The sequence below is a fragment of the Micromys minutus genome, assembly GCF_963924665.1.
Source record: "Micromys minutus genome assembly, chromosome: 15".
In the NCBI taxonomy this organism is placed as follows: Eukaryota; Metazoa; Chordata; class Mammalia; order Rodentia; family Muridae; genus Micromys; species Micromys minutus.
In genome coordinates, this window is record NC_137984.1 from 10,701,301 (window position 1) to 10,728,600 (window position 27,300).

General features: G+C 36.3%; 1 protein-coding gene across 2 annotated transcripts in view; it reads left to right on the plus strand.

Annotated features, from left to right (window-relative positions):
- Nucleotides 1-27,300, plus strand: part of ZFHX4 (zinc finger homeobox 4) — a gene marked incomplete at its 5' end in the record, with an annotated part of 158,846 nt that overhangs the window by 28,979 nt on the left and 102,567 nt on the right. The gene's annotated exons all lie outside the window — the stretch shown is intronic.

Consider the following 27,300-nt stretch of genomic DNA (forward strand, 5'->3'; position numbering starts at 1 on the left):
TACTCTATGATTCTGTTTTTTTAAGGTATAAAATATATAATATTTTCTAGTTAATTCCTAAGTACTTTTCATGTGTAATATCTTCTTTTGAGTTCACTTGCAATATCATTTCATGTCCAGTGAATAATTTTATATATTGTGTTTATTAAAGGGCTAATGATAGAGGCATACTGAGGTAAAGTAACTTTATTTTCAAAACAACATTATATTTTAGAAAAGTATTCTATGTTATGGGTATTTCACATCATTTGGTACATTTACAATCTAGTTAAAAGTAATGAAGTAACTATGCCTTCATTGCTATTTATATTTTATCTATGCAAAATCTTTTAAAGCCCAACTTAAATATTGCTTTGAAGTTTGTATGTTTGTTAAATTAGATATTAAAGACAGCCTTGAAATTGACCACAACAGTAAAACCCAAGAAAATAAAACAATGAAAATGCCTTAGAATGCCTTGATAAATATTAAAACTGAAAGGTACATATGAAATCTATATTGTTTTTGAAGTAGGATTTCTATAAGATTAAAAGCAATCACAAAGAATGGAGCGGCTCTTCGGATCTGTGATTTTTCCAGGACAGCAGATCATTGGAGAATTTTACATTGGCTGGTTTCTGGACCTGGAGTTTTGAATAATGGGGTCGTCATCTTCATCATTCTTTCTTTCCCAAATGTGGGTGGGGGGATTAAAACAATCTTCAAAGCAGGCCCCTTACACTGAGCTGGTCTGGTATGCAAGCTGTTGTCCTAATGCAGTATGTTGCAGCTCCTGCTACAGATGAGTTAAACATCCAATCCAACTCAGACGTTTTAGAGAGCTTGAGCCAGCCAGCACAGAAGAACTTAATCATATCTTTCTCTATGACTACCTCCTGAAATAACTAATACAATTGTCTTTTGTTTGCTCGGGTTTTTAATTGCATAATGCAGTCTGAACTTCCAGGGATTGTCTTGTACAGTGTTGTAACATTAAAATGAAAGTAAAACAAGACTAGAAAAGGCAGGAGAACAGGATGATCTGCTCTCCTCCTCTAGAATAAAAGACCACAGTGTTGTTGCTAGTCGACTCTTCTTTTGAATCTTTTGTATCACTTCTGTAGAGAAACCAAGGAAGTATGGAAGTTAAGCCATTGTTCTGCCTCTCCTGGCTGAACCATTCAGGGCTTGGGAGACAAGCAGAAGATCAGTGGATGCCTAGAGTCTGGGGAAGGTCAGCATTATTCCTCTCATTTAAGGGGAAAACTTAAATAACGGACACTAAAGAACTATTTTAAAACATGTCCTCATTACGGTTTGAGGCATGGTGCCATGAATAACAGTGTAAGGAAAACACACATTTACTCTAGAAAAATCTTCCTTTTGCATGCTATTAAATAATTCATATGCTATTTCTTGTCAGGGGAAATTATATATATATATATATATATAATTTCCAGATCGGAATTTCTCTTCCATAAATGGCTCTGATAAAAGTAAATCTTCCAAGTGTTTTACAGCATCATGGTTCCCAATCCTCAGCAGGGAAGGCCCAGCTAATATGAGACACATGCTAATAAGACACTGATTTTCCATTTTTAATGTCCTATGTGATGCCAGATGATGTATCCAGCTAAGCACTTTAAACCTTCCAGTAAAGGTTTGATAATAGATGTCATTATTGAATGTCCTCATGCATGCCCCTTTGAAATAAATGATCACCTATTAGAGGATAGAGACAAAACACATTTACTTGAATGAAATGTTTAATAAAGTACATCAGGACTTGTTTTATTGGTACTAGTCTATGAATACTTTATGTGCTAATTTAAGGCTTAAGAGTACTTAGTCATCCCACTGCTCCAGTCTCAAAAAGGCATGTACCTTATTATTATAAATGCCAACCTTTAATGTTTAGAACATATTTATAAAACATACTTGTCCTCTCCTTAAAACTGAAAACATCTGGTACAGATTTTCTGTTAAAATGTTATAGATGTGAGAACCGAGGAAAGAGGCAGGCTGCCATTTTGGATGGTGTTAGGCTGACTGCCTTCTGCACCAGTCAGGCTGTACGAACAAACAAACAAAAAGAGGCAGAGGCTTCACCAAGTTTAGTAACTGTAATGTGTTGTTCATTAAAAGTAATTCCCATATAGGCATTCCTAATTTTAATAAAGTGTAAGGACTTTTTTTAACTCTATAAATCTGGCCTAATAATTTTTTTGTCCTTTCGTGTAATTTACACTGGCATTTGATGGGTAGCTGATTGGAGCAGGGTGACTTCCTTAGAATGAAAATTAGTTATAATTTTTGCAGCCTTCATTAGTCTGCTTTTGTAACTACTGTGACTAAGCAGCAGGGAACTGGACCTGCCTTGCATCATGGGATCATTGGCTGCGGATTCTCCCTTTTAGGATGATTGGACTCCTTCTTTGTATTCGCCATGCCTACAGAAAATGAGGATTTGTGATAAAAAGGCATTTTCTTGTATTTTGAAATACACTTGGCTATGTATTTGAGATACCCTGGCAACGACAGCATCATACTAATTTAGCAACACACTGAGTGTTCTTTGAAACATGTTTAAGTAACAGACCCATTGTAGTCTTCTGCTTTCTGTAATACCTAATGTTGCCTGAAGCTTTACAAATTGTCACATATGCACATGGATTTTTAACAATGGGGAATTTATTGTTCAGAGGTGCAAAAATTGTTTGCGGTATGTTTTGAAGCAGTGTGAATGATACTATGCTGACTACATTGGCTGATGATGGCACAGATTTGTAAAGAAACCCAGCCTGCTGCAGAGGGATGATCTGATTGATGTGTAGCATGTGATTTCAGAGAATACCTCCTAAAGGAACTGCATACACAGAAGACTGCAGACTCTAAAGGGGAAGGTGACTGTTTGCCAGAATATACTCTTTGGATTTGCTCCTTGTGCCTTTTGTTGTATACAGTACACAGATATTTTCTAATAGAAGGTAAGAATCCAAGAGGATTCTGAGCCAGTGGATGAATGTGTAAGTTGGCTTTATTCTGCTTTGAAAATTCATTACACGAGACTTTAGATTTCAGAAAACGTTGAAGATTACAGAGAAAACAAAACCTTGTCCATAAGGTTTGTGTGAACCATTTAAATAAAAAAAAAATGTTCCATGCTTCTTATTTTTCTCTAGCAGTGCTTGAATTTTATAGCATTAGCAGTATTTTGCTAGATTATGTAGTATTTTAATTAAATATTTCATAGATCCTTTTGCAGCCCCTATTTTTTTTATGGCCACAGTTCTGAATTTTCATAACTAACTATCCAGGAAATGGTTTTGAGACTGTAAAGAGAGTCTCCTGTTTTATAACACAATTCCTGTTTCTGTGAAGTATGAACAAGACAGTGTTTATTGTAGTCAGAAAAATAGTTGGCGTGATTCTGCATAAGCGAAGACTCTCTGGGTTGTCTCAAAGTGTTAGCTGCCCATTTGCAGACAAACAAGCTTTTAGCGTTCAATTTAGGTCAATGGGTTGAGGGAAGAAGATGTGTTTAGGCGACAGATTTTAAATCATCATAATATAAATATGCTCCCTTTTTTATCCGGAATTTGCTTTCTTTCAAGGTAATTTAGTGCAGCAGACATGCACTCACGCCTGTCTTTGTAATTTTAGGGATTAGGATAGTGAGGATTAAATGGTGACCCTTAATCTTCAATATCAACTTTAAGAGCAAAATATAATATGCAAATGGAACACATTCATTTTGTGTTTATGTATTTTAATCTCTATAATTTAGTTATAAGAAGATGGAAAGTCATCTCTGCCTTATTTCTTTTGAGTCCTAAAGCAAGATGCCATTAAAATCTTTATCCTTCTGTCTTAGCAGATAAATGTTTATCCTTTAGGGCTTAGAATACATTTTTTTAAGGAACCTGATTTTAACATAAGAATGTCTTTCTGTCAAAGGAAATGGCATGTGTCCTTAATCTAAAAAGATAGTTTGACTGACCTGTGTAACAAGGGTCAGTATTTGTTAAGCAGAGCCTTGAAGAAAATACACTTGAGATAAAAGTTGTTTTGAGTTTAATTCTAGAAATCAGTAAATTACAATTTCATTAATAAAATGAGTGTATTTCTGACAGAATTAACTTAGCTCATAGTGTGCTTTTCCCTTCTGGTTTGAATTTCAGTGTGTGGACAGGAATGTCTTCTAAAGAAAACATTTATTAGGCTGGAATATTAAACTGATCAAAAAATCTGGGCCATATTCCCTTAAACAAATAAACAGGGGAGCTATGTTAAGCAAGCAGATCAAAAGAGAAATATAGTGTGAAGAACAGAAACAAAGGACCTCTGTATGCCTCTGGCTTTTTTAGTGAGAGGGTAGGGTTCGGACAGTTGACTTGGGCTGCTTCTGGTTTCTTTGTCTATGTATTTTCCAGCTAGGAAGACAAAGCTTTGCACTATCTCAGATATATAATTCAAATATCTCCCATATAGAATTTATTTTATTTTGGGTTGTTTAGGATGCAGCAATGGTTTCATATAGGGTTTGTTTGCTTTGCTTTTTGTTTTTGTTTGTTTGTTTAGGATTTTCAAAGCAGGGTTTCTCTGTATAGAGCTCTGGCTCTCCTAGAACTCATTTTGTGAACCAGACTAGCCTCAAACTCAGAGATCTGCCTGCCTCTGTCTCTCAGGTGCTGGGTCTAAAAGCATGTGCCACCATGCCCAGTGAATTAATAGTTTCTTATTAATAATTTAGTTAATTTTATGTTATAAATTATCTCTCAGGTTTTTCAAAAAGGGGAAGTTAAAAGAAATAGGTGATTTTCAAGGGATACCATGAACTTCTCAGACATTTGGAGCCAACATCAAGTCATCATAGATAAAAGGGAAATAAGATGCCATGACACAGAAAAAACATTTAAACGAAATATCCCCCCCACTCTGAATCTGATTATTTATATAGTTGTGATTCAAAGAATATAAGTGTGTTTAATAGGCTTTGGTTTTCTGTTCTTATTATCATATCAAAAGACACAATGCTGTATTTCATTGCAATGGGTTGTGTTTCAGAATGCAATTGTTTTACAGACCAACCTGCTTAGGGATATCTCAAGGTTCTATTTAATATGACCATGGGTCAATAGACAACTCAGTATCTTGACAAATGTCAGAGAATTTCACTTCACCTCTAAGTCTCTAAGGTTTAATACTCCTTTGGAGCAAGTTTCTAAATCTCTTCTTCAGTTTTGACAATTGTAATACAAAATTATTGTAGTACCTCTATAATAAGGTTTTTGTGGATATTAAATGAAATAGTGAATGGTATTTCTTTCTGTTGTGCCTAGGACTTAGTCTGTGATTTGATGTATAACATTTTTAATAAATTTTCCTATTATGCTAATGTATTAAAATGAGCTGATTGTAATTTCATTTAGAAAAGGATGTTTCTGAAAAATTCTTATATTCACCATTGTCTTTTAAGAATTCACTAAAACTTTTGTGGCCTTACCCAAATGGAATTGGTACTGGTGTTTCTTTTATTAAATTTATCCATTCTCTGTCAGGTTACATTCATATTTATATACATTAAATTGAGTCAGACAGCATCTGGATATGTAGATTTGAAAGTCAGGGCACAAGTGCTTTTGGAAGGAGACGAGGTGTCATGACTTTTTAAACGAAGACACACGATATTTTAGTGTTTCTAGAGTTGAACAGGTCATTTAGCTGCAAGTGAAGATCATGTTAGGAAGAAATGAGCTTAGTCCTTGCAAGAGCAAGGAATCTTTTAAAAGATCCCAGTTGATACTTTTATTCTGTTTGTTCTGTCCAGGGTAGATACATAAAACCCATCTCCAAGGTCTAATCTCAGAGCATCTAGTCTGTCTGGATCCCTGGGTATATGTCGCCATCCTCCAGTTTATAACTGAGTCTTTTGATGACTTTCTCATAGTTATGCTGACCTCACCAATGGATGTTGGGGAATAAAAACCTTCCATTTTTTAAAATATGGCAAGATGCAAATGGAGATTTATAAAGTGATTCTGACATATGTCTTTTCATTTAGCTGTCTAGGTGGGAGTTCAAGCAGAATACATAATTTAGAAATTGTTCTTTCATGGTTTGAAGCAATAGATCAGCAGTGACTAAGGTTGATGGCATGTGAGGGACATCACTATCAAAGACAGTATCATAAGCTTAGGATGTTCGCAGTTTCCTCCAAGAAGAGAATGGTCTCAATTTCAAAGCTTAAGAAATTGTTATTTTTAAGTCATAGGCAAAAAATGGAAAAGATTCTCAAAGCCCTTTATACCTAATTTTTTAAAGTACCTGCTATTTCATGCTTGTGGTGATATGAAAGTCACATTTTTAAAAGTTGAAATCTTTTCAAATGCTTTCTTAGCATCTAATGAGATAACAAGTTCTTTCTGCTTTGAGTTTGTTTATATACTGGATTACATTGGTATTTTCTGTATATTGAACCATCCCTGTATCCCTGGGATGAAGCCTACTTAATCATAATGGATGACTGTTTTGAAGTGTTCTTGGATTCGGTTTTTGAGAATTTTATTGATTATTTTTCTGTTCATATTCATAAGAGAACTGGTCTGAAGTTCTCTTTCTTTGTTGGGTCTTTGTGTGGTTTAGATATAAGCGTAATTTTGGTTTCATAGAATAAATTGGGTAGTGTTCCTTCTGTTTCTATGCTGTGGAATAGTTTAAAGAGAATTGGTATTAGGACTTCTTAAAAGTATATTAGAATTCTGCACTAACCCCATCTGGTCCAGTACATTTGTTTTTCTTTTGGTTGGGAGACTTTTAATGACTGCTTCTATTTCTTTAGGTGTTATGAGACCATTTAGATAGTTTATCTGATTCTGATTTAACTTTGGTACCTGGTATCTGTCTAGAAAATTGTCCATTTTCCTCATATTTTCCAGTTTTGTTGAGTATAAGCTTTTATAGTAGGAGTTGATGATTTTTTAATTTCCCCAGTTTGTGTTGTTTTGTCTCCCTTTTCATTTCTGATTTTATTAATTTGAATATGGTCTCTGTGCCATATGGTTAGTCTGGCTAACCACTTATCTATCTTGCTGATTTTTATCAAAGAATGAGTTCCTGGTTTTGTTAATTCTTTGTATAGTTCTTTTTGTTTCTACTTGGTTGATTTCAGCCATAAGTTTGAATATTTCATGCTGTCTAATCTTCTTGGGTATATTTGCTTCTTTTTGTTCTAGAGCTTTTATGTGTGCTGTCAAGCTCTTCACTTTCCTTATTGAGGCACTCAGAGCTATGAATTTTCCTCATATCACCACTTTCATTATATCCAATAAGTTTGGGTACGTTGTGCCTTTATTTTCATTAAATTCTAAAATGTCTCTAAAATTTTTTTCTTTATTTTGTCCTTGACCAAGTTATCATTGTGCAGAATGTTGTTGAGCTTCCATGTGTATGTTGTTTTGTTGTTATTGAAGACCGTCCTTAGCCCATGGTGATCTGATAGAAGGCATGGGATTATTTCAATCTTCGTGTATCTGTTGAGGCCTGTTTGTGACCAATTATATGGTCAGTTTTGGAGAAAGTGCCCTAAAGTGCTGAGAGGAAGGTATATTTTTTTTGAGGATGAAATGTTCCATAAATATCTGTTAAATCCATTTGGCTGATAATTTCTCTTTGTTATATTTTGTCTCTGTTTAGTTTCTATTTCCATGATCTGTTCATTCCTGAGAGTAGGGCATGGAAGTCTTCCTCTATCATTGTGGTAGGTTCAATGTGTGCTTTGTACTTTTCTGGAGTTTCTTTATGAATGTGAGTGCCCTTGCATTTGGAGCATAGATATTTAGAACTGACAGTTCATCTTGGCAGATTTTTCCTTTGACAAGTATGAAATGTCCTTCCATATCTTTTTTGATAACTTTTTGTTGAAAGCCTATTTTATTTGGGACTGTAATGGATACTCCAGATTGATTCTTGAAAATGTTTTGGGGGAATATTTTTTCCAGCTTTTTACTCTGAGGTTGTGTCTGTCTTCATTACTGAGGTTTGTTTCCTGTATTCAGCAAAATGCTGCATTCTGTTTACAGATTCAGTCTGCTAGTTGATATTTTTTAAATTGGGAAATTGACTCCATTAATAGGAAGAGTTATTAATTAAATTAGAGTTTTGTTTCCTATTATTTTTGTTGTTGGAGGTGGAATTATGTTTGTGTGACTATCTTCTTTTAGGCTTGTTGAAATAAAAACTATGTGGTATTGGTATAGTGACAGGCACATAGATCAATGGAATAGCATTGACTACCCAGAAACAAACCCACACACCTCAGGCTGGAGGTTAGGTCTAGTATTAGGGGAACTTTTTTCTTGCTCTACATTATAAACAGAAATTTACAATCGTATGGGCTAATGTAGCTACCCAGAATGAGTTATTAAGTCGTTTTTATGGGAGACAAGTTCTAGAAGAGATATTTACATCTTCTGGGCAAAACCATGAACAGCTGATATTTGGCAAGAAGCCTCAGAAGAAGAATCAGGCAGCCTGACTTGTGGAGGGCTTAATAATCCAAGTAGGTCTGTGGTATAAAGAGAAATAAATCTATTTTCAAACACAATTCATCAGAACGTTTTTATATATAGTGTTTGCTATTATGTAGAACACCCATTCAAAATGTTGCACAGTGTGCTCATTTGGGAGAAGGGAGAGAGTAGTCCAAGATTTCTTTTGTTTTTCTGTCTTCAGATAATTAGTCTTAACTGTACTAAAGACAGAAGCATAACTGACCCTGAAAATTCTGTTCAGACAGCATTTTTTTTTCAGGTTATATTTTCAGTCTTATTTAGTGGAATGTTGAAGTTATTGATAGAGTCTCAGAAATAGCATTGTCTTCAGCTGCATTATTATATGGAAATGGTTTCTTATTGGTTTGAGAAGAGAAATATTTCCACACAAATAATCCAACAAATGTATTGCTGGAGGCACAAATAAAAACATAGAAAAAGGAGTAAGCAGAAAATGGAGGTACTGGATGTGGAGAGCCAGCCACCAAGCAGGTGAGATTTAATGGTATTGGACACATCACTGGGTGACATCACAGAGTAACAAATAATTCTTAACTTAAACTCTGTCTTTTGTTTCACTCAAACATCTGTTTTCTGCTTCCTTTGCTTTCTAAGTTTACACTCTAAATCTGGCAACTCCGGCAGAGAACTGGGTTTTACTTATTCTATCAGCCGCCATACAACTGCTCCTCATAAGATGTACCTATCATCCAGAAAAGAATGCTGTCCCTCATATTTAACTACCACTTTTTGCTTTGTGTTTCTATTCACACGCTGCTCTGATGAAATGAGTTCTCAGAAGGCCCAAGAATGTAGGCATTGCATTAAATCCTGCTCTCCAGTGTTCTAATATTTGTTCATTGAATGTACAGCCCATTACATTGAAAAGACACAAACACCTACAAAAGAGGTGTGGGAATAGAAGGGATCATTTTAGACTGTGTTCCACTGTGAGAATGCCTTCTGCAAATGCATGTTAATCACAGAATCAAAATAAACACACTTAATTGAACAGTATTTGGATCAATAAAATCATTGACTGAGTACCACTGGTGCTCACTTCAGGCAAACAAGTGATTTAATAGTCTTCACTTCCTTCAGGCCTCTTTGGTGTGGCCATCAATAGCAAGCTCTTAAATCGGAACTGGCAGTGACCAAAAGGCCCTCATCAAACAACCCAGCTTGACCTCTTGAGGTGCATTTCTACTTGATGTCTCCAAAGCTACTTTGGATTTAATTTCTGTTTGTTTTAAAATCATTGTTATGGTATTTCAATCTCTTTGGCAACGCACACACACACACACACACACACACACACACACACACACACACACACACACACATTATTATTTACTCAAATGGTTGCTTCCTAAAGTTCATGAGTTACAAGGTTATTTTTGATATTTGACATGTTGTAATTTAATATGTTTATACCTTTTACACTACTGCTTGCATTTGTAGTGTGGGAAGATGCTTGCATTTGTAGTGTAGGAAGATAGAGAAAAATGGGTGTTTAGAATGGAGAAGAAGTTGAAAAAATGTAATATGATGAAGTTTGAAATTGACACAGCCACAAACTTAGTCTCTCTTTTTTTCCTTTTTTTTTTTTTATTGGATATTCTCTGTATTTACATTTCAGCTGTTATCCCCTTTTTGCCAATCCTCTCCCCCTCCCCCTCCAGTTCCTTTCATGAAGGTGCTCCCTCCCCCAAACTCCCTCACCCACCTCAGCACCTTGGCATTTCCCAACAAAGAGAAAACCAGCCTTCACTGGACCAAAGTTCTCTCCTCTCACTGATGCCAGAGAATGATACTCTCTGCAGCATATATGCACCTGCGACCATGGGTCTCTGGATGTGAACACATTGGTTGGTGTTTAAGTCTCTGGGAACTGTAGTGGGTTTGGTTAGTTATTATTTTGTTCTTCCCATGGGGTTGCAGGCCCTTTCATTTCCTTCAGTGCTTTCTCTAGGTTCTTCATTGGGGTCCCTGTGTTCAGTATGATGGTTAGCTGCAAGCATCCTCTTCTGTATCAGTATGGTTCTGACAGACTTTTTGATGAGGCATATCAGGTTTTTGCCAGTAAACACTATTTGGCATAAGCAATAGCGCTTGGGTTTGGTAGCTGCATAAGGAATATATCCCCAGGTGAGGCAGTCTGTGGATGATCTTTTCTACAATCCCTGCTCTTCTATTTGTACCATTATTTTCCCCCATGAGTGTTTTGTTCTGCCTTCTAAGAGAAACTGGGGCATCCACCTTCTGGCTTTCTTTCTCTTTCAGTTTCATAATTTCTGTGAATTGTTTCTTGTGTATTATGAGCTTCTTGGGTTAGTATCTGCTTATCAGTGAGTACATACCATGAGTGTTTCCTCACTCAAGACAATAGCTTCAAGTTCCATCTATTTGCCAAGGAATTTCATGAAGTCATTGTTTTTAATAGCTGAGTAGTATTCCGTTGTGTAAATGTACCACAATTTCTGTATCCATTCCTCTTTTGAAGGACATCTGACTTCTTTCCAGCTTCTGGCTATTATAAATAAGACTTCTATGAATATGGTGAAGCATGTGTCTTTATTAAACGTTGGAGTTTCTTTTGGGTATATGCCCAGGAGTGGCATAGCTGAGTCCTCAGGTAGTATTATGTTCAGTTTTCAGAGGAACTAGTAGGCCAATTTCCGGAGTGGTTGTACCAGCTTACAACCCCACCAATAATGTAGGACTGTTTCTCTTTCTCCACATTCTCACCAGCATCTGCTGTCACCTCAGTTTTTGATCCCACCATTCTGACTGACGTGAGGTGAGGTAAAATCTCAGGATTGTTTTGATTTGTATTTTCCTGATGACTAGGAATGTTGAGCATTTCTTTAGGTGCTTCTTAGCGATTCTATATTTTTCAGTTGAGAACTCTTTGTTTAGCTCTGTACCCCATTTTTAATAGGATTATTTGATTCTCTAGAGTCTAACTACTTGAGTTTCTTGTACATATTCAATATTAGCCCTCTATCAGATGTAGGATTGGTAAAGATCTTTTTCCAATATGTTGGTTGCTGTTTTGTCCTTTTGACAGTGTCCTTTGCCTTACAGAAGCCATGCAATTTCATGAGGTCCCATTTGTCAATTCTTGATTGTAGAGCATAAGCCATTGGTGTTCTGCTCAGTAAAATTTCCCCTGTGCCTATGTGTTCTAAGTTTTTCTCCACTTTTTTTTTCTAATAGTTTCAGTGTACCTGGTTTTATGTGGTGGTCTTTGATCCATTTTCACTTGAGCTTTGTACAAGGAGATAAGAAAGGATTGATTTGCATTCTTCTGCATGCTGACTGCCAGTTGAACCAGCACTATTTGTTGAAGAGGCTGTCCTTTTACCATTGAATGTTTTTAGCTCCTTTGTTAAAGATAAAGTGACCATAAGTGTGTGGGTTCATTTCTGGGTCTTCAATTGTATTCCATTGATCTACCTGTCTGTCTCTGTACAAATACCATGCAGTTTTTTTTTTTATCACAATTGATGTGTAATACAGCTTGAGGTCAGGGATGGTGATTCCCTTGAAAGTTTTTTTATTGTCGAGAATTGTTTTTGCTATCCTGTGTTTTTTATTATTCCAAATGAATTTGCAAATTGCTCTTTCTAGCTCTATGAAGAATTGAGAATTTTGATGGGGATTACATTGAACCTTTAAGTTGCTTTAGGCAAGATGGCTATTTTCACTGTGTTTACCCGATTTAGTCTCCCTTGGATCCTGTAGACAACCATATTTTGACTCCCTAGTGAAGCTCTACACTTCTCATGGAGAACATGGAACCTCTGTAACCGTTCTGCATCCCTGTTGCACCGGTGAACACAATGCTGTAGACTATGCAAGGAGAACATCCGAAGAGCTTCGAGATAAGGCATAACTTTGTTTTGACACCGGTTGTCAATACAGTTGTCTTTTGGCAAGCATTTTAATTTTAATTTAAGTATATTTTAGGACACCTGAAGCTCAGTGTGGGCAAATGTATTAATCTAGGGTCTCATAAAAAATTTAAATTCCCAATTATAGCCATGTTAAATCTGAGAAAAGAACTCAAGTCTAAGCATGTTTTATCTGTTTGGCTATGACTTGTTACTAGGTAGGACAAAGACAGCTTTGTTTGTTCTGTTTTTACCTATAGTACTCGGCTAATGGTCACATTGTCAGCATAGCTGTACAAAGCTACTTTTAGGAATAACCAGAAGTATTAAAACAGACAAATCTAGAGATTTTAATCTCATTGTTTTCCACAAGTTAGTACTATGATGTGCTGGTGTTGTTTCCTATTTTCTGCAATTCTATTGCAGCATTCTTGAAGAAAGTCTCATGCACTTAAAAAGATGTAGATTGTATATGATGATCTCTTTTATTGCTTAAGGATCATTAATTCCTTTGACATTTCTGACCATAACTTGGCCATTATAAATGCACTGTCTTGACAGTCCATGTGATTTGGGTTTGGTTTTCTGCTCTGACTTTCTATGACTTGAGTGAAACCCAAACTATCTGAGTAGAGTCATCATCACTAAAGATGTGTATATCACCTAGGGTGGACATTAGAGTAAATAAGAATATCTCTCTCTCTCTCTCTCTCTCTCTCTCTCTCTCTCTCTCTCTCTCTCCCTCTCTCCCTCCCTCTCTCCCTCTCCCCCTCTCATTACTAAATGCCCAGCATTTACATATGCACCTATCTTGATGTGAACTTTAGTCTTCTTCCAGTCTGAAATATTCTTCTGTCTTCTAGGAAGTAACTGTTCATCAATGAAACTCAGTCTAAAAATGAACTCTTCCGGTGTCTCAAACTGTTATTCTCTTAAGCATTGGATATTGATCAGCAGATGGGTGACTAGCATCTCCACTGTCAGTGACAGGAGGAAATGAATGTTTGATAAAAAAAAAAGCTTTATTTTGTTCTTAGCACATTGCTATTGCCAAAAATTCCAAGGATGCAAGAAAACACAAAGTGTTTATTTGTTAAGAACTATTTTTTTCATCTTTTAGAGGTGATTGACATTAAACAATAGACTTGCACTGAACAATTGTTGTGCTATGTAGTTTGTTGGTATTTCTTTTTAAGGCTCTAAGTTATAAGTGCTATTTAGAAAGTTGATCACCTATTTCATCATCTTTACACAGTTCTGTAAAATATAGGTGGGTATATACTTTTATTCTAGCCTTTAAACATAAAGAGGGTTATTTTGTTATGCCTACTAAGAGATAATATTTTTCTAAATAATGTCCTGAATGCACATGGATAAGCTGCAACTTTGATGTAAGGCATAGTGTAAGAACTAGAAAAAAATTTGTAGATTGAAATAACTTCAAAATCTTGAAATAGTTTCAATGGTTTGTATTATGATCATAAATAGTTGTTTGCCCTTACAGTGTGTATGTTCTTGTTCTAATAAACCTTGTTGAGATAACGAATGACCTAGTGTGAGAGGGAAAGTCATGAATCCACTGTGGGTAGGCACCTCTGACAATACACTGGGTCTAGCACTGTGTCTGCATCTTCAGTCTTGACAGTGATTCGTGGTAATGTATCATTGTAGAAGTCAGTTCTCAGGAAACGTTTCAACCTGGCTATAATCCAAGGCATGCGCGGTTAAGTGTATAAACTCCTTTAAAAATAAATCTGAACAAAACAAACTAACAAACAAAAAAAAAAAAACACTTTTTATTTTAAGGTAGAAAAACCTAAGCATATAGTTAATTCAGTATACTCCCATAACCAATGTGTTCAAAACTTCATTCTTTAGAAGCACACACTTTTTACTAATTCCACTCAAAGGTAGAGAGAAATATATATATATATATATATATATATATATATATATATATATGGTATGGATAGTTATTCTATTTTGGAAAGAAAAATGCTTGTCCCAAATATGTAAAATCAGTACTGGTTGAAAATTTTTTTTTTAGTTTTTTTTAAAGCATTTTATATTCAGACATAGAATATGAAAATTCTTTACACATAAAAATACACAGTTTAAGAGAAACACAAATTTTAAGAAAATACAGTTTAAAATTCAAGTAAACTCTTGGGAATTTCTTTTGTTACAGTCCTTCCCTTGTGCTGGGCAGTCATCGTGGGAGTCATCTTAACAAGTGGCCAGCACCTGAATGTAATAGTTAACCCAAATTGAGCTACCTGTAAACCATGTCAGCTTTACCTAATTATGAGCCATGTGGGCACAAAACCTCACCCTATTGCGTTTTCTATTTTACAAAGTCTTAAAGAAGGATAAACATGAAAATTCTCTTCCATGTACTGTTTATTTGTAGAGTTTGTATTTTTTTTTTTCTTGAAATTCACTTCTTTTCCTTCCAAAGAAAACTGATAACCCAACTGGTGATGACTTTGGAAACCAAGACTAACAACATTTTCAGCATCTGGAAAATTCCTTTCTACCATTTAGTTCTTAAGAGATGTCTGCACGAAGAATGCATAACTGTAAACACCACAGAGGAAAAACAAGGCCTGTTTTATTAAAACCTAAGTGTTTTGGTTAAGACCATGTTTCACATAATGAGAATATACTCTTGGTTGCCAAATACCCATCATGCATCTCTGCTTGTTCTTCATTTTTAGCATTTAATCCAGTGTTTAACGCAGCATTGGGGCTGACAGAAGGAAGGGTGTAATGTTCCCCATCTGCAATGCCTCATCATAATAAAATATCACATCTAGTCAAGATGCTCCAATTGGTTTATTTAGATATTTTGCCCATACACTTCTAGGGTCTCTAAGTCAAAATTGACATGATATTCTTTAGCTCCTTCATGAAGCAAAATCTCCATTTTGCCCAATTTTCTGTCAAGATCATCTGCCCCTTTCATTCTAAAATGACTCTTAGATTTTTGTTGTTTCTAACTAATGGCCAGATATTGGAATCCTGCATTTAGCATCTTTTCTTAATTATACCACTTAGAGTCCTACAAAGACTTCTCCAGGATCCCGATGTCCCTTTTACATCTGCCTTCCTTGTATAATGATACCATTTTAGAAAACTTAACCCACTGTCTCATTTAGTCAAAGAATTTTTTTGCGTAAACATGGCAGTTGTTCTTCATGTTAACTTTCGCAGAAGTTGACTTGTGTGATTCGAAACTGCTATTAGTGTTTGATACATTTAAGTTGTCAAATGCCTGTAACTTCACGTTAGAATCCAGAGTTTGAAAAACGTGTCTTGGCAAACCGAGATTGATGCTAAAGGAAAAGGTTGAGAAGAAAACTATCAGTTGCAGGCTCCTGTATTGCATGACGGCTACAGGCTTGCCTGCTGCCCCCGCGCAAGCTCCCCGTTCCTGTTGTATGTGCGTTCCTTAGCTTTTCATGAAGCACTCATTCACAGTCCGTTGGACTCGCTGTGTGAGAATAAAATGAAATTATCCATAACAATCATAGAGTCAATTATTTTTCAAACTGTTGATAAAAATATTTTTTTTCCAAGTAACACCAAGTATATGTCCAAATTTACTTGTTGGTTTCTTAGAAGTGTGAAATCTACCAATCCTCATTAACTTTTACTCTTGGCAGAAACCTCAGAATGTTAGGTAACATTCAGTCTTCAGAACACTCATTACCTGTTGGTTATAGGAAACAGAGTGGGAAGTCAGGCTTCTATTTCACTGGACAGACCTTCTAGTCCAGTTATTTCGTGGCCTAACATCCTAGAAGTAAAAATAAAGAGAAGCTGACTTCGAATTTTTACTATTCCTATTATATAGATAAATAAAATGAATAGAATATAATGTACTGTAAAATTATTTTCCATTTTTTACTCAAATACATGTGGATTATCTTATTATAGGTGTTTGGGGGATAGAATCAGATTTATTGAGTTGAGTTAATTGCTAATTCAGTACAAATAAAATAATATAAGATTTTGCCAGTGTGTTCAGATGATTTGATAGATGGTTAATTATATTGCATGAGGTTTATTGCATTGTAAGACTATACTGTCGCTCTGCAGAGTTAGTGGCAAATGTTATTTCTAAGCTGTGTAATATATCTGGAAGCATATTAATTCAGGTTGAGATTTTCTCACCAAACTGATAATATTCCATTAATTCAGCTAAGGAAAAAAAAAAAAACCTTTTGTACTACATATTAAATTCTATCACAGCAGACACTACATTCCTCTGCTGTTAGTCTGTGCTGTTCTCCAAGAGGCTAACCTGGTAGTGATTAGCTAAGACTATGGTCTGGGAGAATTGTGGTTATCTGAAAGCATCCCATGGGATATCTCCCATCCAACGCGGGTTTCTGCATTCACGTCTAAAACGAATGCTGTGAAACCACACTGACTTCATAAGGAATTTACCCCGGCTTTGGGAATGCCTGTTGATACTGTTAGAACAAAACATTTCCCATCAAAGAAACATGGTCTGAGTAGTGCTGTGGTGCTGGGTTCAGTTATCTTCAGCTTCAACAGAGAAAAGGGTATGATGTAGCCTTTCAGATTTGAGGAAAAGGATCCACACGATGTCCTCTGGAATAACCATGTGAGGGAGTAGGGTGTGAACCTTCGGAAGTACGGCTGGAAGATGTGCCAGCTCCTGCCTCTCAACCATGTCCCTTGACATTTAGTTTTTATTTGTTAGCCTAATATTAAAAATGTACCATAGATTGTAGATAGTACTTCGTTGTGCTTTCTTATTACCTATAATTCTCAGTAAATCTTTGCCAAATCCGAACACAGAAAATGCACCCGTAGTGGAGCTGGGGTTCAAACTCAGATCGAATCTATACAGCACCCTTTTCCCTTTGAGCTAGGGAACTCATTTAAACATTTTAAAGCATGCCTTGAGAATAACAGTAAATATAACAAAGTAATGGTTCACCTTTCAAAAGCCCTGCCTGTTGTCTCTTCTTTTATTAGAAATGGCTTACTATGCAAAAGACCTTGCAGAGGCTTCTGGGAAACAGAATTCTGGTTTCTGTGACTCACATGATTTGAGGGCTCTGGGTTTGTTAATCTCTGCTCACTACTCAGGCCAATTACTTTGTCTACTTCTCAGTTATGTCATAGTTTTCTTTCAGTCCAATTACTGTCTAAGTTAGTATTAGCCAAAAGAAACTATCACCGGACTCACCTTTTGTATTATATTCTTTTGAAAAGAAAATGATACTAGAGAATGTATTTCAGCCAGAGTAGAAATATATTAGATTTACATGCCAGCAAAGAATATAGTCCAATTGTAAGCAAACCCGACATTCCCTTCAGCTCGCACATAGATATCCATAATTAATATAATTAGTACAACCATTCAGAGTCCCTTAGAGCATGGTGTTCTTGGCAGTTCATCAGAAGCAGAAGGTATGGGCAAGTCAAAAATGATCTGTTATGCCTCTGTCAGTTACTGTGGAAGTCAGGAGAAATCTTAGTAAAGTTATTTCCCTTCTTATCTAACCCTTAATATATTTTTGACTAATTGTGACAATGAGAAGAAGATATAGCAATAAAGATGACACAAAAAACTAATTTGCCAGAAGTCAATGTTTTTGTTCTGTTTCAATACACGATTACTCTCTGCACACTTGATTCTTTCTGGGGCCAAGACTTAGAGAGGAAGTCACTCACTTTGTTTGTCACTCTAAGATACTCTTTCTGTTACTATGGTGACCACCTTAACTGATTTGTGAAGACTGGTTGGACCAGTTATAACACTAGAATGATCAGGTGGCTGTAGCTCTGAGCAGTGTTTGGGGTCTTCCTGATATTTAGAACAGGGAGTGAAAAAGACGGAGACACAGCACAGAGAGAGAGACAGAAACAGAGAGGGAGGAAGAGAGGGTATAAAATTCTCTCTCCAGAAGAGGGTTCTGAACCTTAGTCATGGCCTCCCTGAAATCCAGTTGGAGAACTTAATGAAGTCTGGAACTTTGACAATGATATTTATAACAATCAGTTGCTCTTATGAAGATAAAGAAAACTGATAGAATGAGAAATTGTTTACTATGTGTATCGTTGTTCTACAGCATGTAAAATTTAATTTATCAATAATGTAAATGAAAGTTTTATATATGTATATACATCTTCCTTATTTGAGACCATGTGAGCTTTGTGGTGACAACAACACCAATGGGGCATCACATTTCCTGTTCCTTCTGAGGTTTGCTTAGTTCTCTGTCACCATTGTTATATATATTTGTCCTAATACACTTTTATATGAAATTATTTCATAAAATGTTCATTAAGACTTTGAACATGGATGAGATTATTGATTATATCTCTTATACTGTGAAAAACTAATCTTCCAAAGACTGTTTTTACAAGTTGTGTGCATGTGTGTGCATGTGTGGATGTGTGTGTGTGTGTGTGTGTGTGTGTGTGTGTGTGTGTGTAAGAGAGAAAGAGACTTATTTAAGAATTAAAGACGATTGAGTATTATATGTAATCCTCTGATAAGACTTGACGACAATTGTTCTTAGGGACATTATTTGCTGCTTCTTGTGTTATACTTTCTTGCTTTTATTCTTTTATTTGTTTTGCTTTATGAAACAACTAGTAAACACATATATTTGTCATTTATCCCTTGATGTTTCCAGACATGTACGTATATTGTAATAGCATATTCAGGGTAAATTTATCAATCCCAGACCTTTGTCAGCACTTTGTGAGTATGAGAATATTCAACATACTTTCTTGTTTTGGGGGAAGCTTAAGGGAACACTTGGAATCTAATGCTAAACACACACTATCCTTATGAACTATGCATAGTAACCATTTTTTAAGCTCTTTGAATTACACAATGCACTGTCATAATCCTTAGACACCCTACTGTGCAGTCACTAACTGGGGATTGTGTTCTTCTGAAAAGATTTCTAGGAAGAGCATTGGTTATTCATATTCTTTAACACATGCTGCAAATTGCTGTTTAGAAAATGTGTTTACTTTGCACCATCAAGATTCAAGAACAGCCCTAGCCCATCACTCATGTACTGTAGAAATAAATGACTGTGATTATTATTTTTTGTTTGTAGCACTTTATTAATAATGAGATCAAAGTTTTGTATTATTACTAAACTGTATATTCATTGGTTTGCTTTTATAAATTGATTAGAACTTTTAATGCACAATGTCTGTGAAGTAATTTTGTGCAATTTTTGATGCAGTAATCTTTTGATTATTACCTACACAAATCAACAACCCATCTCCATTTCTATCTATTTAGTCATATATTGGTAAGAAATATTTTTCTACAATTCCTATACCTTTCAATGCCACAAGTCTTGGGTAAATATTCATATACCTAATATATGACACACAATGAGTAACCTCGTGTATTAAAACTTGGTGATTTACACTTATAGTTACCTGAAATACTGAATATTCTTAAGTAACACGAATGACAACCTTATTTGAAATCACCTATCCTTTTGTATTATTCATTGCAGTTTTCTTTTGAGCCTTTTTATTGAATTTTGGAAATTATGAACAGTGTTTGCTGGTGTCTACCAGACTGACTGTCTCCCAGACAGCCCAAAGTCAGACCTGCACTGTTGTAGTGATGTCCTCTGGTAAGCTAGTCTTGGGGGCGAGGTTATTCTCCTCTTTTTGACTGCATACTTCTTGAATGGTGGTATCACTAAAAACTTATCTTTGGAGTTCCATGATGGATTTCACCTTGAGAGGCTGTGAGAAGGTGTACTCAAATGAATTCATCTCATCTTCAATGGAGACTTAGGGGAACACTCGGAATACAGCCCATGACCTTGTTAATGCTAAACACACAGTATCCCCCTGAACCAGGCATGTGGTCCACTTTTCTTCTACCTTTCTGGTGAGAATTTATTGGGATGCAATTATTTTTATTGTGCATTGAAGTCATTATTTCCACAAGAGCATCATGTAAGGTCATTGTAAAATTACTTTCATCTTGACTTACTACATAGTATAGTTATCATTTCTGTTAGAATTTAAAAAAATATATCTGCTTGTATATGTGGATGCCAAGTTTTGGCACTTCCCACAAAACACAGAAGGAAGTGTCAGATCCCCTAGAGCCTGAGCTGCAAGCCAATTGGGAAGGGCTTAAATTAGGGACAAAAATACTCAGTTTGGATCCTCTGGTATTTCTCCCAACTGCCCTCCTGCTATTCTTGAGATAGCCCAAGCTGGTTTTGTACTTCTATGTAGGGAAGCTATACTTGAACTTCTAACTTTTGATCATCCTGTTTCTACCTCCTGCATGAAAGAATTACAGGAATATAGCTCAATGTCTGCTAACATGCCCCATTTTATGCAATGCTTGAGACTAAATTAGGACTTGCATACTAAGCAAGTTCACTATTGAGTTTCATTCCCAGCCAATTTCCCCCCCCCCCTTTTTTTTTTTTTGGTTTCAATCATTATTATATATTTATTGTGACCCCTACTATTTGGTAATTTCACTTGCTGAAATGTAAAGCATTACATGTTGTCACCTGTGTTCTACCCATATCCTCTTTCTTAGCGTGCATGTCTAATTTTAGGAGCAAGAAATAGGAAGGCTGGATAGGATGGAGTGGGACGAATATAATATCTCATGTATGGCATTAGCAACAGGCCTCTTGTTATTTATATGTTCTACAAAACATTTTTTTTGTCTAATTTGGGTACATATACAATCTATTTTTAATTTTGTAAATAGTAAAGTTGTCAAATTTAAATGATTTTCCTGATAGAATTAGTACTATATTCCTAACAAACATCTCAGTATGTTGTTGTGGGGATTTTTTCTCTATTATTTACAAGATATAAGGCGCTCAGAGCCTAATTTACCACTCATCTATGTAACGATACAGGTCTTTAGTGCATGCATATTTATGAACTTGTTTTATTTTTGACCTCACAAATATGTTTTCTAGTATCCATTGTAAAGAAAAGCCTTACAAAAATTGCTAAAAATTTTAAAAGGTTATTATGTCTGCCATATAACCCAAAATTAATACCATATTTTTCCTTCACATTTACTTAATTGATCACAGCCTGGTTTATTTTTCCAATAATAGTGAAAGAATTTACCATGATATATTCATGTTTAGTCAATACACATAATTGCCAACTCTTAATTCAGGAACTGAATAGCTGTCAGGCAGGGGTTTCCAGGCAGAAACTTACTCATTCTGAAAACCTTGGAACATGATAGTAGACACAAGGCACCAGGCTGCGCACCCACTTTGCATCACACAAACAACTCTGTTCTCACCATTGTCATGACCTGTAGTAGAAGACAAGCAAGAAGTAGTAAAATGCTAAGTGTTAGAGATGTCAGACAACTGTGGGAGAGAATGCCAGTGTATTAGAACAAAGTCAGTAAATGTGTGTGTGTCTGTTATTTTGTGACTGGGTTATCTCACTCAGGATGATATTCTCTAGATGCAGCCATTTTCTTAAGAATTTGGTTAAATCATTGTTTCTGGTGGCTGAGTAGTATTCCATTGTGTAAATGTACCACAATTTTTGTATCCATTCATCTTCTGAAGAACATCTGGGTCCTTTCCAGCTTCTGGCTATTATAAATAGAGCCGCTATGAACATTGTGGTGCATATATCTTTGTTGTGTATTAAAGTGTCTCTGGGGTATATGCCCAGAAGTGGAATAGCTGGGTCTTCAGGTAGTACTATATCAAATTTTCTGAGGTATCGCCAGACTGATTTCCAGAGTGGTTGTATTAGTTTGCAACCCGACCAACAGTAGAGAAGTGTTCCTCTTTCATCGCAGCCTCACCAGCATCTGCTGTCATCTGATTTTTGGATCTTGGCCAATCTGATTGGTGTGAGGTGGAATCTCAGGGTTGTTTTGGTTTGCATTTCCCTGATGGCTAAGGAAGTGGAGCACTTCCTCAGATGTTTCTCGGCCATTCGGTGTTCCTCAACTGAAAACGTTTTGTTTAGCTCTGTACCCCATTTTTTAATAGGGTTATTTGATTCTCAGGTGTCTAGCTTTTTGAGTTCCTTGTAGACCTTGGATATTAGACCTCTATCTGATGTGGTGTTGGTAAAGATCTTTTCCCATTCTGTTGGTTGCCATTTTGTTTTCTTGACAATGTCCTTGGCCTTACAGAAACTTTGCAATCTCATTAAGTCCCATTTGTTAATCTTTGACCTTAGAGCTTGAGCCATTGGTGTTTTGTTCAGAAAATTTTCTCCTGTGCCTATGTGTTCTAAGGTTTTCCCTACTTTCTCATCTAATAGTTTCAGTGTATCTGGTTTAATGTGGAGATCTTTGATACACTTACACTTGAGCTTTGTACAAGGAGATAAGAAAGGGTCAATTTTCATTCTTTTGCATGCTGAGTGCAGGTTGGACCAGCACCATTTGTTGAATAGGCTGTCCTTTTTCCATTGAATGTTAATTGCTTCTTTGTCAAAAATCAGGTGACCATATACAAGAGGGCTCATTTCTGGATCTTCTATTCTATTCCATTGATCCACATGCCTATTTCTATACCAGTACCATGCAGTTTTCAGCACAATTGCCTTGTAATATAGCTTGAGGTCAGGGATAGTGATTCCCGCAGATGTTTTTTTTTGTTGTTTAGGATGGATTTCTCTATTCTAGGTCTTTTGTTATTCCATATGAAATTGCACATTGATCTTTCCAATTCCATGAAGAACTGGGTTGGAATTTTGATAAGGATTGCATTGAACCTGTAGATTGCTTTTGGTAGGATGGCCATTTTTAAGATGTTGATTTTTCCAATCCATGAGCATGGGAGATCTTTCCATTTTCTGAGATGTTCCTCAATTTCTTTCTTTAGAGGTTTGAAGTTCTTGTCATACAGGTCCTTCACTTGCTTAGTTAGAGTCACACCAAGGTATTTCAAGTTTTTGTGACAATTGTGAAGGGTACCTTTTCCCTAATTTCGTTCTCCACATGTTTGTTCTTTGAGTATAGGAAGGCTACTGATTTGTTTGAGTTAATTTTGTATCCGGCCACTTTGCTGAACTTGTTTATCAGCTGTAGGAGTTCTCTGGTGGAATTTTTGGGGACACTCAAGTACACTATCCTGTCATCAGCAAAGAGTGATGTTTTTATCTCTTCCTTTCCGATTTGTATCCCCTTGATCTCCTTTTGCTGTCTGATTGCTCCAGCCAGAAAATCCAGTACTATGTTGAATAGGTAGGGGGAGAGTGGGCAGCCTTGTCGAGTCCCTGATTTTAGTGGGATTGCTTCAAGTTTCTCGCCATTAAGTTTGATGTTGGCCGTTCATTTGCTGTATATTGCTTTTATTATGTTTAAGTATGGGCCTTGGATTCCTGTTCTTTCCAGGACTTTTAACATGAAGGCGTGTTGGATTTTATTGAATGCTTTCTCAGCATCTAGTGAGATGACCATGTGATTTGGTCTTTGAGTTTGTTTATATGGTGGATTACATTGATGGATTTCCTTATGTTAAACCATCCCTGCATCTCAGGGATGAAGCCTACTTGGTCATGATGAATGATTGTTTTGATGTGTTCTTGGATTCGGTTTGCAAGGACTTTGTTGAGTATTTTTGCATCAATGTTCATAAGTGAGATTGGTCTGAAGTTCTCTTTCCTTGTAGGGTCTTTGTGTGGCTTAGGTACGAGGGTTATTGTAGCCTCAAAAAATGAGTTGGGTAATATTCCATCTGATTCTATCTTTTGGAATAATTTGGCAATTATTGGTGTTATATCCTCAATAAATGTCTGATAAAATTCTGCACTGAACCCGTCTGGACCTGGGCTTTTTTTGGTTGGGAGGCTTTTGATGACTTCTTCTATTTCTTTAGGTGTTATGGGGTTATTCAGATGGTTTACTTGGTCCTGGTTTAACTTTGGGACCTTGTATCTCTCTAGGTATTCATCCATTTCCTCCAGATTTTCCAATTTTGTGGAGTATAAGTTTTCGTAGTAGGATCTGATGATTTCTTGAATTTCCTCAGTTTCAGTTGTTATGTCACCACTTTCCTTTCTGATTTTGTTAATTTGGATACTCTCTCTTTGCCCTCTAGTTAGTCTGGCTAGGGGTTTATCAATCTTGTTGATTTTCTCAAAGAACCAACTCTTTGTTTTGTTGATTTTTTTCAATGGTTCTTTTTGTTTCTATTTGGTCTATTTCTGCCCTAATTTTGATTATTTCTTGCTTTCTACTCTTTTTGGGTATATCTGCTTCCTTTTGTTCTAGGGCTTTTAGCTATGCTGTCATGTTGCTGATGTGAGCTCTCTCCAGTTTCTTTTTGGAAGCACTTAGGGCTATGAGTTTTCCTCTCAATACTGCTTTCATTGCATCCCATAGGTTTGGGTATGTTGTGTTTTCATTTGCGTTGAATTCTAGAAAATCCTTAATTTCTTTTTTTATTTCTTCTTTGACCCTGCTATCCTTTAACAGAGCGTTGTTTAGTTTCCATGTGTATGTGGGCTTTTTGTTGTCTTTGTTGTTGTTAAAGACCAGCCGTAGACCATGGTGATCTGAGAGGATGCATGGGAGTATTTCAATCTTCTTATATCGATGGAGGCTCATTCTGTGTCCAATTATGTGGTCAATTTTCGAGAAAGTGCCATGGGTTGGTGAGAAGAAGGTGTATTCTTTTACTTTACGATAGTATGTTCTGTATATATCTATTAATTCTAGTTGCTTCAAAGTCTCTGCTAGTTTTGCAGTGTCCTTGTTCAGTTTCTGTTTCCCTGATCTGTCCATTGGTGAGAGTGGGGTATTAAAGTCTCCCACTATTATTGTGTGGGGTGAAATGTATTTTTTGAGCTTTAGTAGGGTTTCTTTTATGAATGTGGGTGATTTTTTATTTGGAGCATATATGTTAAGGATTGAGAGTTCCTTCTGACTGATTTCCCCAGTAATGAGTAAAAAGTGTCCTTCCTTATCTTTTTTGATAAATTTTTGTTGGAAATTTACTTTATTCGATATTAGAATAGCCACTCCAGCTTGCTTCTTGGAGCTGTTTGCTTGGAAGTTTTTTTCCCACCCTTTTACTCTGAGATAGTGTCTGTCTCTGTCTCTGAGATGAGTTTCCTGTATGCAGCAAAAGGCTGGATTTTGTTTATGTATCCAGTCTGATAGTCTATGTCTCTTTATTGGGGAGTTGAGACCATTTATGTTAATAGATATCAAGGAATAGTTGTTTCTGTTTTCTGCCATTATTACATTTTTGGTTTGAGTTGTGTCTGTGTCTTTTTCTTATTTTAGTTTTCTTGTTTAGGAGTTTTCTTGTTTTTACTAGGCTGTATTTTCCCTCATTGTATTGGGTTTTCCACCTATAATTCGTTGTAGTGCTGGGTTTGTGGTCAGATATTGTGTGAATTTTGATTTGTCTTGAAATATCTTCGTCTCTCCATCGATGGTGATTGATAGTTTTGCTGGGTATAGCAACTTGGGCTGGCACTTGTGTTCTCTTAAGGAGTGCATGATGTCTATCCAGGCTCTTCTAGCTTTTATAGTCTCTGTTGAGAAATCGGGTGTGAGTCTGATTGGTCTGCCTTTATATGTTACCTGACCTTTTTCCCTTACTGCTTTTAGTATTCTTTCTTTGCTTTCGGCACTTGATGTTTTTACTATTATGTGTCGGGAGGTATTTCTTTTCTGGTCCAACCTATTTGGAGTTCTGAAGGCTTCTTTTATGCTCATGGTCATCTCATTCTTGAGGGTAAGGAAGTTTTCTTCTATGATTTTGTTGAAGATATTTACTGTGCCTCTTAGTTGATACTCTTCTCCCTCTTCTATTCCTATTATCCTTAGGTTCGGTCTTCTCATTGTGTCTTGGATTTCTTGGACATTTTGGGTTAGGAGCTTTTTGTTTTTTTGCATCTTCTCTGGCTGTTTTGTCTATGTTTGCAATGTTGTCTTTTGCCCCCGAGATTCTCTCTTAGATCTCTTGTAATCTATTGGAAATGCTTGCTTCTGTGACTCCTGATTTCTTTTTTTAGTGTTCTGACTCTAGGGTTATCTCTTTTAGCGTTTTCTTTATTGTGTCAATCTCTGTTTTAATTTCCCTCTTCCATTTCTTTATTTCTTTGGTTCTGTTTTCCTCTAGTTCTTTGAGTTCTTTGAGTGTTTTTCTTGTTTCTTCTTTAAAAGCTTCTGAATCTTTTTGCTTTTCCTCCCTTTCTTGTTTAAGTATCTCTATCAGCATCTTGAGGTATGATTTCGGGTCTGTGTCTTCTTTTTCTGGAGTGTTTGTAATTCTGATGTTTGCTGTTATGGGAGAGCTGGGTTCTGGTGTTGCTAGATTGTCTTGGTTTCCTTGGAATATACTCTTTCTCTTTCCTCTTGCCATTTTGTTGTCAGTGATATGTTCTTGCCTTTCTCTTGTATCTGGTCTGTGTCCCTGGTTCTCCACTGGTCCAGTTGTCAGATGGGCCGAGCCCTGTTTTATGCCTCAGAGTCATCGGGTGGGAACAGAAGTTCCAAAGTTCTGTTTCTGGTAGCTGGATCAGGCAGGGCAGTGCAGGGCAGGCAAGGCAGGGGGTGCACTTATCCTGTGCACTCCGCAGAGATCTCTCTGTTCCCTGGCAGCCCAGGTCTCCCACCCGCCAGTTGCTCAGCCTCTATGAGCCTCCTTTCCGGGTGGCAGATGGGCCAGGCTCTGCTCTGCAAATAGTCCTCTTATTCTAGCTTCCTCAATAACTTCTGGAAGTTTGGCAGTGTATGGGGTGAGATCTACGGTAATGCGTGTGGCCCTTTTACTGGTTTCTGGGGTCCATTATTGACTTTCCTCAATCTTCCTACAGGCTTCAATGAGAAATATGGATAAAATTGAACCTTACATATATACTAA